We start from the raw sequence: 16,985 nt of genomic DNA, 5'->3' as shown, positions 1-16,985 counted from the left end.
TCTGGAGCCACTACATATATTTGTGGTGATAGAAATTCCTTTGTGAATTTCCAAAAGATTTAAAGTGGAGAAAAACTCTACATAGGAAATGCTTCTTCATTTATGGTGGAAGACAAGGGTGATGTGGTTCTGAATCTCACTTCAAGGAAGAAACTCACCTTGATGGATGTCCTCTTTGTACCTAAAATTAGGAAGAACCTTGTATCTGCTTCTCTTCTTAGTAAGAAGGGATTTAAACTTGTATTTGAGAGTGACAAACTTGTGCTGACTAAGGGTGGAACCTTTGTGGGAAAGGGATACATGAGTGAGGGCTTGTTCAAACTCAATGTATTAAATGACAATGTAATTGCTTCAACTATCAATAAAAGCTTTATGTCTTCTGCTTACATTGTTGAATCTCATGAATTATGGCATTCTCGGTTGGGACATGTTAATTATAGTTCAATATATAAGATGGCAAACTTAGGTTTATTGCCTAAATTTGATATTAATAAAACACAAAAGTGTGAAATATGTGCTGAATCAAAGTTTGAAAGAAAGCCATTTAAATCAATTGAAAGATCTAGTGAACTACTTGAATTAGTTCATAGTGATCTTTGTGATTTGAAAATGACTCCAACTAGAGGTGGCATAAAATATTTTATAACTTTTATTGATGACTATAGCAGATTTTGCTATGTTTATTTGTTACATAGCAAAGATGAAACCATTGATGTCTTTAAGACATACAAGAATGAGGTTGAAAATTGGGAGAATAAGACTTTGAAAATGCTGAGGTCCGATAGAAGAGGAGAGTATGAGTCTACAACTCTCTCTGAATTTTGTGCATTACATGGTATAGTGCATCAAACTACAACACCATATACACCACTATAAAACAGTATTGTTGAAAGAAAGAATTGAACACTTAAGGACATGGTTAATTCTATGTTAAATAGTTCGGGGTTATCGTACTACATGTGAAGGGAAGCATTACTTACAGCTAATATCATTTTAAATAGAATACCTCATAAGAAAACATCAAAGTCTCCTTATGAGTTGTGGAAAAGAAAACTACCTTCCTATAAAAAGTTGAAAGTGTGGGGGTGTCTTGCAAAGGTGCAAGTTCCGTTACCTAAATGGACAAAACTCGGACTAAAGACAATTGATTGTGTCTTCATTGGATATGCTTCAAATAGTTCAGCATATCGATTCCTAGTTATCAAATCTAAAGTTCCTGATATTAATAATATCATCATGGAATCCATAGATGTTGAATTCTTTGAAGAGATATTTCCTTTCAAAGAAAGACACAATGAAATCATTAAAAGAAAAATTGATGATAGCTTGCTTAGAACTGGCAAGATACACTAATAACCCAGCCAAAGAGCATTGGTTTGCTCTTGTTAGGGTACTAAGATATCTTAAGCATACTATTCAATGGCCGCACTTCATGTCTTAATCAGTGGGTTTAAAAGTGGTTAAATAAAAAACTAATAAAATAAAATAAAATAGAATGAAAAAAACGAAAATCGCGAAGAGATTAAAGCTGCTTTTAAACACCAACAGAGAAGCGATGAATTGAAAACTATAAAGAAATCCATGAAGCACCCAAAATCAGCAGCAACATGTGGTCTTTGATGGCCACTCCAATCATCCAAACAAATATCAATAATTGCAAATAGAATAAAAATAGAAAGGAATATAGATTTTTAAAATGAAGAACTTATCTTAGGAACACGTAGGCTGACAAATATCCTCTCAAGAATCCTAGGACCACTGAGGTCCTCTCCTGCGTCCTTCTTCTTCCTTCAGACCTCTCTTTGTTCTTCTTCCTTCTCTGTTCCTCTCCCCTTGCGTGCTCCCAGTCCCCCTCTTTTTGAAAAAGAAAAAAAACCCTATTTTTCTTTCCTCCAATCTTTTCTTTTATTCTATCTCCGTTTTTCCAAAAGGAAACTTTCCTTTCTTCTACCAAAAAAATCTGTTACTTTCCTTTCTCCAATATTCTAGCGATCCTCCTTCCAAATAGATGGCAGCCCATTTGCTAATGCTCAAAAAAACAAGAAATATGATTTACAAAACCTATAATAAAATAAAATAAAAATAAAAATAAAATAAAATGAAAATAATAAAGAAAGTCATACAAGCCACACAAGTCATTCAGGTCATGCAATCATGCAAGTCATATAAAAGGTGAGTCTAAAAGTGCTTAAGTGGGCCTAAGGTGACGCCTAGTGGGCCAAGTGTACCTAAGTGGGCCTAAGGCGTTTAGGAAAGTGCCTAAGTCTAAATTAAGGCTGTCGAGGTCATAATGTGGAGTCGGATAAACCCCTCAACCAAAGTCTCCAAGATAGCTAAAAAAAAGGTAAGTAGTATGAGTAACAATGGGCTACCAAGGAACTACTATGGAGCACTGGAAGTGAACTTAAAGACATGTGCTAAAGGGACAAAATTAAGTGTCTACAGACTCCCAAAGCATGAGGGGTCCCCATAAGACCCTATAATATCCAGAATCATATGGGTTGTATCGATAAGAGCCTAATGAAGACAGTTGATAAATTTGGCAGCTGCTCTTTAGAACTAGATATGATGAGAAGAGGGATAGAATGTGTATTTGTAGAACATGGCAAAAACCCAAGCTGATTTGGTATGGTTGATAAGGGAGATGTAGAAAGTGAACATGTTAATATCAACCCGTATAAGTAAAGTGAATTTGTTTTTAATAGGTTTAGTATAAGCCAAAGTGAACATGTTAATATGTATCGATTGATATTAATATATTACTTTTAGCTAAATAGAAAAAAATAAATATTTTGACTTTTGTTATTTAATCAAAAAACAAACACCACCTAAGACTAAAAATGAAAAAGGAAAAACTCTCCAATAAATTTGATGGAAGGACATCTGATAGAAAAAATGAAAAAAAAAATGCATGAAAGAATATGGAATTATATTTGAAAACAACTAGAAAATTCACAAATAAACACTCTTCAATTTTCAAGCAGCCGCTCTAGTGATCCAAATGCTTGAGCTATGCATTGGGTTCTTAAAAAAGTATCCAAAAACACTATGCACCACTAAGAAACATATTATAACACATACATGAATGACCAATACTCAAATTGCAAGCTTTCATCTCACTAATACTCAAGAAATTATGGTAATCATAAAAATCATGGGTAATTCATAAACAATTGATCTCAATCATGTAACCACTTCACTAAATTATCCAAACAATTAGATTAATTGTGAACCTAAAGTTAGAGCATTTCAAGAGTGAAAGGGATATGATAATTATAAAATTAATTATAACTAAAACTATTGCCTAAGTGACCAACTTGCTATTTAACTAAAATGATTCATTTAACTAGCTCACGTCCTCATTTTAAATCACGCCGGATTCATTACATTACACTAACTCATTCGATTGAATTGTAGTTTGACTGATTTTCTGTAACATAACAATTCATTGATCATTTAAGCACAATGACAATATTGCTTTTGCGGCATAAAATAGGTTTTTTTTTCATCTTTTTTTTTATATTTAATTATAGTACTTAATGTGGAGTTATGATCCTTAATTGTCAAAAGCCACCTTTCAAACATAAGATATTATCCGATTCCATACACGGGCCTATTCCACTTAAGGGTAATTCGTACGATTACAAATGATGGCTTTGACTCTTAGTTTAAAAATCCAATTTACTACACAATCAATGTAACCTTTTCAATTTAAGAAATTTTAATTTTTGAACTAAACCAAACATGAGTTTTCAAAATACAAAATGAACAGGCATGATTTTCATAATTTACTTGAATAGTAACTTCATACAAAAGTTAAACTTAAGAAGATTTCATAGACAAGGATACAACATTCAACCTCATGTGTTTGGCATTATATCAAATTCCTTCTTTACTTTGTTACTAAATTTTGATAAAGAATTCAAGTGATTGAAGGGATAGAAAATAGAAAAACACACTTTTAAATGAAAATTAACAATTTTGACACCATTCAAACCTTTTAGAAAAACAATAATTAGAGAATCAATCAAATGATAAACATGAAGTTGATCCTAGGATCCTAAATAAACTCTCCTTTTAAATGAATAATCCTAGACCTAAAATTATGGCATCACTCCAAAGAAAAACCGAAACACTATCCCTAAATTCAAAACCTATGCTCATTGAAGACAACTATGCACATGACCTAAAAAGAAAAGACCTTGTAGCACTAGGGACATAGGGCCTTGAATGTGGGGATAAAGATAGCTTAAGAAAAGAACAAAACTATAGTCCAAATAAATATCTATACATGGAAGATCTTAATTTGTAACTTGAATTATAATCTCTAATGTTGGTAACTTCCTTCTTCAAAGAAACTACTAGAGTTTTTTATTATTCCAGTCTCCAAATTCTAAGTGTAAATGGACACCAGAAAAAACTTGATTAGGAGAAAATAAAAGAGAGGTGAAGAAGCTCAAACCTTTGGAGAAAAGATTGTTGGACTCATCAATGAGCCTACTATTTATAAGTAGCCCTATTAGTGAAAGATAAGGATTCCAAACTAAATGGACAATAATCTTCATTCTATTTTTTTTAACTAATTTAATTCAATTTTTTTTTTTTTTTGAGTTTCATGGAATTGTATCTACTTATTCATCCTCCTTTTATTTAACCCATATGTTGACAATGAATTTAAAAAAAAAAAAATCAAATTCTAACATCTCCCACTCATAAACATTGGCTAAAATCTATCTTTTTTTTCTCTTAATCTTGCATCAAGTCACTTTTCTTCATATAGAAAAAGAAATGTGCAGCATGATGAGAAGCTATAAAGTAGGAGTGTTTATACTAAGTGTCCATCTCACTAGCGCAACACATCATTCGAAATAAAATATCTCATTTATAGCCTAGACTTGTTAAGCATACTAGTTCAAGCACCTTTTAAAAAAAGCCCCTCAATGAGTCATCTCAATTAGAAATGTTTAACCTCAACTCATATACATATTTGTACTCATAATTCTATCGAACAAAAAGTTGATATATGAGCTACAAGTAGTGGTGTGTTATTAGCAATCTTCCCCAACCACTTATGTCAATTCATTTAGGTTTAACTATTTTCATAACATACTCCATTCGACAGTATCATTCATGACCCTTGGATTACATGGTAAAGTAGTGACATTTTACCCTTGCTTCATGACATAGTCCTAGGTTCAAGGGTATAGAGTAAACTTTATAGTAACTAGTTTATAAGAGGTCACACAATGTTGGAGCAGGGATCCATCTAACCACTCCCTCTTATAGTTGTAGATAACACATATAGTATAATGATATGTATGTCAAGATGGAGTTCCCACCAGAGTGGGTGTGTCACTCTCTAATGTCATAGGAATCTTAGCCTAGTCGCCTCCCTAAGTGCCTAACTTGAGTTTCTTAGCACAATCGTTTATCAAGCACCTACCTAAGGTCTCACATTTGGCTTTGTTCATGCTATATGAATTTATGGAATAACTTCACATTTGACTTTTATCTATCAACTTAGGTAGGAGTCCAAAAATTAAATACATATTGAGAAAATAAAGGCTAATCTTAATAAGGAAAACACCCAAGAGGGGGGTGAATTGGGTTTTAAAAATTCTTTTTCAAACATAATAAATTCAAGCAAAAGAAGCACAAATATAAAGAGATAAAGTTAGAGAAAGCAAACTCAGATTTTATAGTGGTTCAACACCCCTTGTCTACGTTCACTCTCCTCAAACTCCTAACCGAGTAAGGTATCCACTATACTTGAAGCTTCAACTAAGCTTCACAGATCCTAACTATATGTTAGAGCAGCTATGTTATCACTAAAAATAGTGATAGGCTCTTTGGCTAAATCCATGACTTTCAGGTTTTGGAATAATCTCCCCAACCAAATAGCCTCCTATACGGTCACTAAACAAGTGACATATTATGACTCCATGGTGAATAAAGCAATGTAGGATTACTTCTTACTACACCAAGTAATAGCAATGTCATTGAGTAAGAAAGCATATCTTATAGTGGATTTGCGCTCATCTCTATCACTAGTCCAATCTGCATTACAGTATCTTCTTAATCTCTAAGTCCCCATCTTGATAGTAGAGGACAACTTCTCTAGTCCCTCTGAGGTAACGAAAAATCTTCTTAGTTGCTCGCCATTGAATAGGGCCTAAGTTACTTTGGTAATGACTAACCAATCCAACTAAAAAACATATGTCAAGTTGAGTACACAACATAGCATATATCAAGCTTCCAATTGTACTCGCATAAAGAACTCTTGCCAGTTATCTCATTTCCTCATCATTCTTAGGGCACTGATCAAGGCTCGAGGTGTAACTTTTCTCGATAGGTGTGTCAATAGGTTTGCAATTTTGCATCCAAAAATGGTCTAGAATTTTCTTAATATAAGTCTCTTGAAACAAACCAAGAAGTCTTCTTGAGTGATCCCTTATGATCTTAACTCCAAGCACAAAATTTGCTTTCCACATGTCCTCTATATCTAAAGTATAGGGCAACCACCTTTTGGTGGCAATAATTATGTACATGCCATTTCGAGCTAATAGAATGCCATGTCCATGTCTATGTTATATTTCTTAGTTAATATAACATATTGGTTAGGGAAAATTTTTTTCCACTTGCTATTCAATCAATTTTGTCAATTTTCCTATCAAAAGGTCAATCTAATAATATTTCATCCAATCTTCTCATATATTTAACTAAAAATTCCCCAACCAATATGTTATATTAACTAAGAAATATAAGCCAGTTTTTTATCAGTTTTTTTTTTCTTTTTTCTTTTATTTATTTATTTTTTGTTGAAAGTGATATTTCATTTAACCTAGAAGATCATTTAAGGACCCACATATCTATCTAATCTAAAGCAAAATGTGTACTTAAATTTTAGGTGTAACATGATTCTCACAAATTGTTGCTTCTTTTTCATAATTATAGATTTGTAACTTTATTTCTTTTTATTTTTTTTAGCATTATGCCAATATGTCATTCTTATGTGAATCAACGTAATCCATTATAATCATATTAGATCTACTTTATTAACTTTAGTAGAGAGAGAGGCACAAGTGAGTCATTTTCCATGAACATAGGAGCACATATCTTTTCTTCATGCCATTGAATCAAAGTCTTTGTCAAAGTTATATGGGTGCTTGACAAAAAAGAAAACTGGATAAGGATGCAAAATATATATATCATATTAGGGCACATGAAGCTTTTTTAAACTCTAGAAGGCATATCTATATAACAAAATCCTAACAAGTTGGGTATGACAAAGGAATCTTTTTTTTTTTTTACCACAAATTTATTATAAAAAAAAATGGCTTGAGTGCTTAATCGCTTATCAAGGGCAGTTGAGCACCTTGGGTTCTTGAGCACTCCATGAAATGTTTTCACAACTTGGCACTGTTTTAGCCCACTTTTTCCATAAAACCATCCTATGCCTTTTTATTTACCATTAAGCTTACTAACCACTTTCATTTCATACTCAACTGTATACAGCATACATAAATTGATGAACTCAATCTTCAATGACCTATATAGTCTCAGTGAAGTATGTAGAGTGGATCTAGTAATGTTTGGAAACAAAATTTTAAACTAGCTAATTTAGCTCACCAACACTCCTCATCTTTCTCCATTGAATTTTTTTCTCCATGAATTTAATTACCTGCAACACCTAAATCAATTGAATCGCAGGAAAAAGAAACTACTTTAGTCACTGATTTTTGGTGATTTTCACCATTGGTAGGGTAGCTTCTGTTTTTAAGATTAAGCATCCGTTGGTTACCTTTCCAGAATTTGGTTTCATGGATTTCTATTATGTATTGTTTTAACATATTTCATGCATGTAACCGTTGTATTTGAGCTCAAGCATACTATACCTTTGGTTATGAAGGTTTGAATTTTTGGAATTGATAAAGGTTTTGCCTTGGAGATGTTGGAAACCATTGGTTGTTAGTACTTAGTACCAATAAAGGTAGGTTCCTGCTCTTTAATTAATGGTGGCAAAGGTGAGGGTGAAAGCCTTAAAAGAGAGGACATTGGGATTCTAAAACAGGTGAAAGCTAACTTATGAAGATCCCATGTGGATGTGATAGGAGGCATAGACATGTCTTTGGGTATCAGATCCAAAGTACTTATTTATATTATCATGATGTACCATGGATTAAACTTTTGTGTGTGACAAGTTAATTATTACTTGAGCTCTATTCTATGTTATTCTCAAGCTCTCCCATTTGATGTTCAATGTGATGAGATGTAAAATTGTCTATTTTACATCTAGTGGTTTATGGACATGAACGTGATTATTTCTTCTTCTTAATCATAATTTGAAGTGTGGAATCATGGTAGGATCTTGAGTATAGATTAAGTCATGTTCTCGAATTTTTGGGTGTGACATAACCCATAATAAGAAAAAAATTTGCCTAATCTTTATAAAATAATCATTATAATAATAATAATAATAATAATTTAATTTAACCACCGAAACATTTACCTACCTAAAAATCAAATTATCAAAAGATGAATTTAATATTCTAGCTAATTTGATTATATTTTATCATGTATTTACTAAAAATTGTCTAACCAATATGTTATATTAACTAAGAAATATAAATAATAAGCAGAAAAATTGTGATTTTTTCTTTAGTTTTTCTCTTCTTTTTGTTTTTTTTTTTCTAATGTTGAAAGCGATGTTTCATTTAACTTGGAAGATCATTTAAGGACCCACATATCTTATCTAAAACAAAATATGCAGTTAAAGTTGAAGTGTAGATGACTCTCATAATTTGTTGCCTCTTTTTCATATTTACATATTAGTAACTTTATTTTGTTATTTGATCATTATGCCAATACGTCATTCTTATGTGAATCCTCAATGTCATCCATTGTAATTGTATTAGATCTACTTTATTCATTTTAGTAGAGAGAGAGACAGAGACAAAGACAGAGAGAGGCACAAGTGGGTATCCTTTTTCATGAACATAGAATCACATATCTTTTCTTCACCATTGAATCGAAGTCTTTGTCAAAGTTATATAATTGCTACACAAGGAAGAAAAATGGCTAAGGATACATAATATGTAACTCAAAAGATTTCTTTCCTCCTAGCCAGGAAACAAAGAGTAGTTAGCCTATTAACTTTGAAATGAGAATATTTTTTAAAAAAATAAACCTTCTCTTACTATTTAAAAAAAGTAAGGGTAAGTTAGTTACATAGGAATAGGAATAAAAATGGGGATAAAGAAAAATTAAAATACCATGTATAATAAAGGGAATTAAATCCTGGCTAGAATGGATTTTAGTTTCAGTGAGAACAAGTATTTATTCCTATATCTTATTTACAGTATCAAATACATAGTAAATGAAAATAAAATGAATTTTGATTCTTAATTTCTATTTCAATGTTCCAAAAATACTCTAAACCTCTAGTCCCTTAAATGAAATCAACAATAGTTTCATTAGTGTTTTGATAATGAAATTACTTAATTTTGAAGGCTGTTCTACTTTTTTATGTCAAAAAAATGATTACATGTAAACAATACACTTGCATTTTTCTCAAATCTTTATTTTTTTAAAAAAAAAGTGGTGCAAAGACACTTCTGTCAAATACTTTCTTGCACCTTTCGATGGAAATGTTTCTCGAAGAAATTATAAAATAAAATAAAATATGGTTTCTATAATATGAGAAGAATTCTAAACTTTGGAACCTCTTATCACTTCTAATTAACCAAGCTAGATAATGTGCCCTTCTCCAAGAGCAAGTTGGCATAAATATAGATTTCATTGAACATGTTAAAAGTCTTAAAATTTGGAACCTCTTTTAAATATTCCTCATAAGGAGCTCCTTTAATAAGCAAATAATTCAAATTTTTGAAACCTCTTTACAAGATTCTTTGTTGGAGTATATATCTCATTGTTATCTTATGCATATATTTTCTATTTTTTAATAATTATAAAAAAAAATTATCCTTCTAATTTGAGAATTCTATATATAAATATTGTCTATTCTAAACTTTAACTTTCATGAATGCATTTAGAGAAGTCAACATTTATGAGTGTCAAAATTTCTCTTGCTATTTCATAATCTAAATTAGCAATACATAGTATTTCCATTGTTGTTGGGGAATAAAAATCCTTTATTGTCTATTCTAAAATTTTTGAAGAATCACTTGAAATGATTCTTAAATTAGTACTATTGATAAATGCTTCTTCTAAAAAATCGATATTACTAAAAATACTATAAAAATTACTGTTTTTTAATTTACATAGACACTAAATAATTCTCTATAAAAATAAGTGTAGTAGCTAGAAGTACTATTATAAAAAATGCTATAGACCAAAAGCCTCTTGCAAATTCATTCAAAGAGCCCTAATATTTTTAACATTTTTCATAAGCTAAAACCACCCTCAAGTTGGCTCAAATTCAAATTAAAAGATTCAAGTCTTAAAAGTGGATAAAACTTCAAAAATAACTTAAGAATCCCATAAATGAATGCAAGTACACTATGATGACGACAACAATTAAGACCTTTCCCCCTCCCACAAGTCATTCATCTTTAGTCTCATGGTCCTGCTTACCCTATATACCCCTTTAGCTTATTATAAAATTAATGCTATGGTGGAGGTAAAGAAGACACCATTCTTGTTGCTCCATCAAAAGAAGGAAAAAACAAACAAACAAAGAAGGGAAAACAATTATGTCTTCGTCAGATGCTCTCGCAAAGTCTTTCTCTGTTTCTCACTTTGGTAATTTCTCCTTCTCTCTTAACTTTGTTTTTTTCTAAATCACAAACAACTGCCTTCTTTTACAATATACTTTCTACTCATTCATCTATTATTTTCTTAATAATTCTAGTGAAAATTTGTGACAGTAAGGATGATTACATATGATCTCATGTCCCATATGAAACCTTTTTTTTTTTTTTTTTTTTTTTTTGCAATTTACACTATAGTTTTTTCTCCCCACTGGTTAATGAATACAGTCTACAAATTAATATAACAATTTTGAATTTAGATACAATATCAGATCTGGAGAGCAAATGTTACATAATTCCCATATTCAAACATTTTTCAGTTTGTTTGTTTGTTCTTTCATTATTGATATTTATTAGAAGGTTGAGATAATCTTGATTTACATTTCCAGGAATATTTGGAGTTGACGAGAAATCAATGCTGGAGATCTTAGTAAAATGGCAACCAGAACACTTGTCAACTTTTAGGAATGAAACTTCTTGCATCTTTTTGAAGGATGAACGCTTCCCGTTTGAGAAATGTGAAGAAATTCTTCTTAAATTTCTAAAAAGGGAATTTAAGCGTTTTAAGGTATCTATATATCAAATACAAAATTAGATATTTATGTTAATATAAAATTAAAGATATTTATATATTATTTATCATAAAAAAAAATTAATTCTTATAAGAAAACAAAAATTACAATGGAAGTACAAAAGACAGGGAGACTAAAGATGACTTAAGATTGGTTTTTGCAATAATATGATTAGTTTTTTTAACATTTTTGTGGTCAGGATGTTGTGGTGCAATGGACCATGCATCCTTGGGAAAGAGATGCTCGCATGGCAAGGAAGGCTTTGAAAAGAGGCAGTCAAGCATATGGCCTACTCATTGAACTTGCATGCACCAGATCATCAGACGAGCTCTTGGGAGCTAGGAGAGCATACCAGTCCCTCTATAGTGAATCCATCGAGGAAGACGTTGCTTGCCGAGTTGAAGGCATCCAACACCAGGTTAGTACCACTTTCAGTAAAAAAAAAATGCATCAAACGATATTTGAAGGATATGATCATATTTTTAGTTATTATATTTGAAAATAAACTTTGACTTGGATTAGTGAGATGTTATGCAATTTTTTATAAAGTGAAGAGCATTTCTATCTTATAAATTTATTGAAGCATTTTGACCAATTATTTCTTAAGAAAAATGCATTCGTCTTCCTTTCTAACATATATTTTTTCCATAAATGATGGTTGGGCATAAGGATATGCAATTGCAAATAATCTTTTGAGCCTACTCTTCTACAATTGGAGTTTCGAACTTTTTTTGGGTTCAAGCCACCTATTTTGAGCCTTAAAACCCCATTAGTTGGACTCTTAGAAAGTCCTATAATTGTGTCTTTTCTCAATAAAGGAGTTTTATGTGGTGCAGTCTTGGTTAGGGTACTATGAGAGGTAATATATATAGTCATATTAAGGAACCAATCGAGAATTAATGTGATCATAATTAGGTAAGATGATCATATTTAGAAAGTAACTTGGTCATATTTGAAAGGTAACTTAGAGTGTTTAATATTATTTCTAGAAAGTACTTTTAGTATATAAAAAAATGGTTTTTAAAGAAAAATTAATCATTTAAAAAAATGAAAAAAACATTTTTAAAAATTAGAAAGTCATCTAAAAACACTTGTAAATAACACACTTTTACTATAAACACTTTAAGTAAAAATATTGTAAATAGACCGTTAAAAAAATGCATTTGATAGTATTTTTATTCAAAATATTTTTAGTGAAAGTATTTTCTTTGAAAGTGTTTTAAAAAAAATATTCTATCAAGTATTTCTCTAAAAGTACTACAAGTGATTTTTCAAATTTTTAAAAGTGTTTCTTAAATTTTATCAAATATTTAATTTTTTTTCCTTTTATTTAAAGCTTTGAAATGGGCCTCAAAAGCATCCCACCCAACTTGCTGCAGCCCACACCATCCATCCAGCCTTCAAAAGCATGCATTCTTGTTGTAACCCAATCCACACCTCATGCATAAGATGGGAGCATCCTTTCCACAAACATTAGAAAAATTATTCACCCAAAGCACACCACCAAGACTTGAACCCTTATTCTGCATGGAATTTAAGTCACTTGCCAGTAAAGTTGTATTGGTCTTGGTTTCATAAGATGCATATTACATATTTATTAGTTTATAAAATAAAATTTATTAGTATATATGTATTATAAATTAATGAAAATAAAATTATTGTAAATAAGTTAAATTTAATTATAGTAATTAAATATAATAAAAATATAAATTTATAAATAAAATTATTAACATTTTTAAATAATATATATATATATATTAAATATAATAATATATTATATATTATTATTATTATTATTATTTTATCATTTTTTAGTTTTTCATTATATTTTTACTATAAAATATTCACTGATATGTTCCCGATATATTTGATATATCTATAAAATCCAAGTATCGATATATCCATGATTACCGATATTTTCATCCTTATTTGTATCAACAGTTTTTGGTAGCACTTGTAAGTTCGTACAAATATGAAGGATCACGAAAGAATGATGTGACAATTGAATCGGATGCTCAGAAACTTAATAAAGCCATTAGAAATGGTGATAAGACGGCGCTAATCAAAGATGAAGAGATTGTAAGGAATCTAACAACAAGAAGCAAGCCTCATCTCGAGGCGGTCTTCAAATGTTACTATGATGATTTCGACAAGGACATTGCAGAGGTATAACATAGTCATGATATTATATTTGTAAATTCTTAGGGCATGTTTGAAATATTAGAATATGAAATGGGAACAAGAAATCTATTCCACATTTCATTTATTATTTTATTTCAAAAATAGAGATAAAAAAAATTACAAAAAATTTTTATTTCTTTTTTTTAATTCTTGCTTATCAAAGGCACTTTTTATTCTTTACTTAAACATTAACAAATGAATAAAGTGAAAAGAAAAATGTGAAAGTTAATCAATATTAGACTTAAAGTTAGTATCTTTTATCCTTCTTTGTTACCGTATCTTTTTTTTTATCTTTCTTGGTTCTTTTTTCCTCTTTCTTATATTTCCTTCTCGTCCTTTTTCCTCTACTATTATTAGTTTTTCACACACTAGAATAGGAACAAAAAAAAAAACCCATTCCATTTTCTATTCATTTATAACTCCAAATTATTTATTAAATATAGGAATAAAATTAAATTTTCAATCTTGTGGATGCAAAATTCTATCTTTTTCGAATTTTGATTTTTCTCTTTTACATGATGTTATGATTTTTTTTTTCTTATTTTCACATACCAAATACATTCTAAGAAGTAATTAGATTGAAATATATACTTTGCTAATAGTTTAACACATAAAATTATGAACATACAAATTATAAGGAAAAACATATTATTTCGAACCATGGAACATTATTTATGCAGTTTTTTTCCTCTATTTTTATTCTTTTTTTTGTTTTATAAATTCTCTTTTTAGAAAAAATAAATAAATAAGTAGGACAGCAGTTCTCGTTCTCATGTTGCTTTGAACAATTCTTTTCATTGTAATATTTATTAGAAGTCATTTTTCCTCGAATTAGCTTTCAAAAATATTCATTTTAATATAATTCCTCCTTATTTAATTTATTTAGGATCTCGGTGAGGAATCAGGTTTGAAGGACACAATTTATTGCTTGTGTGCTCCTCCAGTGTATTTCAGTAAGGTGAGATAAATTCACTATAACACATTACAAAAATGATCTTTTTATTTTTATTTGTTAAAGCATTTCTTGAACTATTTTTTTTTCTTTTTAATCTTAGATTTTAGATTCAGCAATGAAAGCTAATGCAAGCAAGAATGAAAAAGAAGCCCTAACTCGAGTTATTGTAACCCGAACTGATGTTGATATGAAGGACATTGCTGAGGAATATAATAAGCAATATGGAACTCCTCTAGCCAAGAAGATTGAAGATGTAGCTCTTGGAAATTATAAAGATTTCTTAGTCACGTTGGTCCAAAGAGCTCTAGCTAAAGGAAGTGAATAAAAATGCCTCTCTTAATGAACTTGTTCTTTTTCTTTGAATCAAACTCTACTTATGCTTTATTTTCCTATGTTTGCAAGAGCAATGTGTAATAATAAAAAGTGTGGTGTTCCTATGAAGTGAAACTTTAATAAATCATTAATTCTAGTATGATTGAGTTCCAAAGCATGTCTTTTAATTGATTGAAGCATGGTTATATAATAATATTCTATTTGGATTAAGGATAGTGCGTGACAATAACATTTAATTTCAAAAAACCTATCTTCATAGCATATTTTTTTCTTTTTTTTTTTAAAAAATGGCCTTTTGGGCATTAGGTTAATTGGCCAACTTCTTCTCTGAACCAAATCATAAACTCTGAACCCTACTTTAAGTTTGGATTGTACATTAATCAATCTAATTAAGTGATATTTTAAATCAACTCAAGCTCTAAGGTTGATGTCGATCCAACTAATTTAACCTTAGTCACGTCGATCAATGCATTAACAAGCATGCAAAAAAAAAATTAAAAAGAAAACTTACTTATTCCATCCTTGTAATGCCACTACAACAAATATGAGGTTTTGCCACAAACTAATTTGTGATTAAAAATTAGTATCTTGTGACAGAAGATTTTTTTTTCCACAAATTTTATTTTATTATTATTATTATTATTTTGGCGAGTTTGTTGCTCTAAGTCTATGAGCAATTATTTTTAACCACAAAATTTAATTAAGTAGAAAATGGCTTTTTGATCACCTTCAAGTCTCAAAACAATCACACAAAGTATAACTAAATCAAATTTTCTCTTTTTGTTATGCAATACTCAAATAACACAATTGGATTGGGTGCTCTTGAAATCATTAGAATTTTACTAGTAATCAAGGCAATCTAGTTTCTACAAGTACTGGCTATGGAAACTTCACTTTTGCAAATTATTTTTTAGTGTTTTTGATGCACCAAATGGTTGCATGCAATGTAGGTATCAAGTGCCTATAGATTGGAAGTCCCTGATCAAGTTCCTGAAAATAGGTAAAGAGTCATGTACGAATTGCATTCACTTTTTACTCATTAACAACGTGTAGAAAGGACTAGTTGGAATGTTGCGCACAAGTACAACTTCCATGAATCTAATTAAAGATCTATTACTTCCTTGAAGTTGCTTCAATGCAAAAACCCTACTAGAAATTCTAACTCAACTACCAAAATAAAAATAAAAATTGTGGTTCAATTAAAGAAGATGGAGTATTTTCCATCATCTGCACCTTAGTGATGGTAGCGCTATGTTCATCTTTGTAGAGGTTGGAAGTTGTGATAAACGATGTGTTGCTTCTTGTACTCATCAATATCCAAATTATTTCTTCATGATAGCATAAACGATCCATGGAAAGCATTGTGAGGAATATAAAGGCTATGTTGGAAAGTGTGGTTTCCATTCTTTAGAATAAAAAACACTTAAAAACATGTTTGACAAATGGTGACTTAAAAAACAATGTTGTTCTATGCCTTCTCAAAACTGTGTTTTCAGAGAACATATTTAAAGATAAAAAACACTTAGAAGGCATATGGAGAGCACATCAGTCGCACTTGTTCTTTAGCAATGCTCCTTCTCTACTTGAGACTCATCTCTACAAGCACAACTCCATTGGCATTGGCAACATCTAGTTACACCTTGTCCAGAAATTGTTTGATGATTTTTCTAGACCCAAAAACAATAGGAGAAACTTTATGATAAAGTAATACAAGTATTTATGTTTTTGTGAGTGTTTAGTTAGGTTGATAATTTTGGACAAATTTCCTAAGTGTCTCTTAACTCAATTTTTCTAAATCCTTCTTTGGACTACTTGCCTAATGAAGATAAAAATGTTGAATTTGCTAAAGGACCAAAAGATGTAGTTGAGGTTGTAGATGGATGAAATGAATCAACCAAGTTTTTAAAATGAGTTATTCTAGAACTATTTATTTCTTAAAAGAGTTGAGGAGGTCAGGACAACTTTTCTTACCTAAGTGTTTAAACGCCTTGTTTCAATATCGATTTAGATTTTGGTTAGGTCGATTTAGGTTGCTTTTTTCTTTATGTTTTCTTAACTGTTGGATCAAGGGTTTTGTTCCATTTAAAACCTAAAATTGATTCCTATTTTGGGAGGAGATACCTGCAGTCGTTCTCCTTCCCTCTTGAGCTCTCTCTATCCTTATCTAATTAAACG

General features: G+C 30.4%; 1 long non-coding RNA gene across 1 annotated transcript; it reads left to right on the top strand.

Annotated features, from left to right (window-relative positions):
* The first annotated feature begins 13,462 nt into the window (after positions 1–13,462).
* LOC117928008 lies at positions 13,463–14,913 on the top strand. Its single transcript, XR_004653466.1, has 3 exons — positions 13,463–13,507; positions 14,409–14,480; positions 14,578–14,913. It is a non-coding gene; the product is annotated as an uncharacterized LOC117928008 (long non-coding RNA).
* Positions 14,914–16,985: the final 2,072 nt, after the last annotated feature.

The sequence above is a fragment of the Vitis riparia genome, chromosome 13 (assembly GCF_004353265.1).
Source record: "Vitis riparia cultivar Riparia Gloire de Montpellier isolate 1030 chromosome 13, EGFV_Vit.rip_1.0, whole genome shotgun sequence".
Taxonomy (NCBI): Eukaryota; Viridiplantae; Streptophyta; class Magnoliopsida; order Vitales; family Vitaceae; genus Vitis; species Vitis riparia.
Note: the sequence above shows the minus strand (reverse complement) of the source record. Positions and strands in the feature narration are given on the sequence as shown.